General features: G+C 37.7%; 1 non-coding gene across 1 annotated transcript; it reads right to left on the bottom strand.

Moving 5' to 3' along the window:
• Positions 1-2231: 2231 nt before the first annotated feature.
• LOC117285341 lies at positions 2232-2334 on the bottom strand. Its single transcript, XR_004516343.1, has one exon. It is a non-coding gene; the product is annotated as a U6 spliceosomal RNA (small nuclear RNA).
• Positions 2335-2557: the final 223 nt, after the last annotated feature.

Below are 2557 nucleotides of genomic sequence, written 5' to 3' on the forward strand. Positions count from 1 at the left end.
CAAAACAAACAAACAAACAAACAAGCATTATGGTCTCAAGGTATACCCACTTTCCTACAAATAAGCCGTTTATTCTTCTTTATGGCATAGTAGTGCTCCATAATGTATAAATACATTTTCTTTATCCATTGATATGTGCTGGTGAACACATCAGCCACTTTCAAGACTTAGCTATTATGAATTGTGCTGCTGTACACATAGGTATGCCTGTATCACTGTGATATGATGTCTTTAATGCTTTGGAGAAGATATCTAGAAGAGGTATAGTGGGCTTGAATGGAATTTCTAGTTTTCGTATTTTGAGGAATCTCTGCACTGATTTCATAGTTGTACTAGTTTACACTCCCACCAACAATGTGGAGGGGTTCCTTTTCCCCAAAGCCTCAACAGCATTTATTATTTGATTTCTCTCTTTTTTTTTTTTTGGTACCGGGGATTGAACTCGGGTCCTTGCGCTTGCAAGGTAGGCCACGGAACTGCTGAGCGCTGAGCTAAATCCCCGGCCCCTTTGATTTCTTTGATGATAGCTATTATTTCTGGAGACAGAATTTCAGTGTTGTTTTCATGCGCATTCCTCTAATAGCCAGAGATGTTGAGCATTTTTTCACATATTTCTTGGCCATTTTTCTGAGAAGAATCTATTCATTTCAGCTACCCATTTTTTATTGGGTCTTTTATTTTGGGGGTCTAATTGTTTTGAGTTCTTTATATATTCTAGATATTAGTCCTCTGTTCAAGGAATAGCTGGCATTTTTTTCCCTTATTCTATAGGTTGTCTCTTCACTTTGTTGGTTGTTTGCTGTGTAGAAGCTTTTAAATTTGATATAATCCCATTTGCTTATTCTTGATGTTATTTCTTAAGCAACTGGAGTTCTATTTGGAAAATTCCTGCCTATGCCTATATCTTCTAGAGTTTTATCTATTTTTCAGCAGATTATTTCTATTTAACATGTAGATCTTTCATTCATTTTTATTTTAGAGTCATACATAGTAAGCCATTATGGCTCTAGATTTAATCTACATGTGGAAAGCTAGTGTTCCCACCACCATTTGTTAAAGAGGCTATCTTTCCTCCAGTGTTTTTTTTTGTTTTTGTTTTTGTTTTTGTTTTTGGCCCCTTGGTCAAAGATCAAATAGCTGAATGTGCCTGGGGTTGTTTTCGCATCCTCTGTTCTGTTCCACTGATACACATGTCTATTTTTGTGTCAGTACCATGCTGTTTTTTATCATATGGGTTTGTAGTATAACAATGTCTAGGATTCTGATGCCTCCTACTTTGCTCTTGTTGTCTTGGATTGCTTTTGCTATTCTGGTTCCACATGAATTTTAGGATTGTTTTCTCTAGTTCTGTGAGGAGTATTGTTGGTATCTTGATCCAAACTGCATTAAGTCTGTATATCATCTTTGGAAGTATGTTCAGTTGGATAATGGTTCTGCCTATCCAGAAATAGGGAATATCTTTTTTTTTTTTTTTTCAATACCAGGACTCAAACTCAGGTCCTTGCACTTAGGAGACAGCTACAGCACCACTGAGCTAAATCCCCAGCCATGGGAATATATTTCTATTTTCTTATGATCTTTTCAATCTCCTTTTTCAGCATTCTGTAGTTTTCACTGTAGAGGCCTTTTACTCCCTTGGTTAGAAAGTCCTAAGTATTTGTTGGTTTTGTATCCTGCTACACAACTGAATTTAGTCACTAATTCTAGGACTCTTTTGGTGGAATTTTTGAACCTTCTATGTAAAAATCATATCATAATTTGACTTATATATATCCTTTCCTATATATATCCATTTTATTCCCTTCTCTTGCCTGACTGATCTGGCTGATGTTTCAAGTACTACACTGAACAGGAGTGGTGGTAGTGGACATCCTTGTGTTGTTCCTGATTTAGAGGAAGCGCTTTGTGTGTGGGGGGGGGTTCTGTTTAAAATGATGTTGGTGGTTTGTCATAAATGGCCTTTACCAAATTGAGAAAAGTTCAATCTAAATCTATTTTCTTTGGGGTTTTATCATAAATGGAGCTTGGATTTTGACAAAGGCTTCTGCTGCATCAACTGAAATGACCATGTGACTTTTGTCCTTGCTTCTGTTTACGTGATGAATTAAACTTACTGATGTGCATACGTTGAACCATTCTTCCATCCCTAGGATGACGCTTACTTGGTCATGATGTATGATCTTTCTGATGATTTCTTGCATTCCCTTTGCCAGTGTTTTGTTGAGAAATTTTAAACTATGGGACACTTCATGAATCTGTGTCATCCTTGCCCGGGGGCCATGCTGCTCTTCTCTGCATTGTTCTGATTTTAGTAATGTGCTGCCAAACTGGGCACTCCTCATGTTAAAGTTGCTGCAAGTCAGCCATCAGGATCACCGCCACAGCCTGTTGTGATCCCAAATGTCAATGGCATAGTAAAGGCGGTCTCCGTATTATTGGTTCCCTGGAGTTGTGTTATTTTAGAAACTGCTTGAAATGAGCAGGGAGGAGCTAGCATAGGACTTAAAAACCTTTTCTGTGACCCAGAAGTATTTGTTCTTGAAGCTTCGATGCAGTG

Source organism: Fukomys damarensis, unplaced genomic scaffold (genome assembly GCF_012274545.1).
Source record: "Fukomys damarensis isolate Sample0158 unplaced genomic scaffold, DMR_v1.0_HiC HiC_scaffold_8, whole genome shotgun sequence".
Lineage (NCBI taxonomy): Eukaryota > Metazoa > Chordata > Mammalia > Rodentia > Bathyergidae > Fukomys > Fukomys damarensis.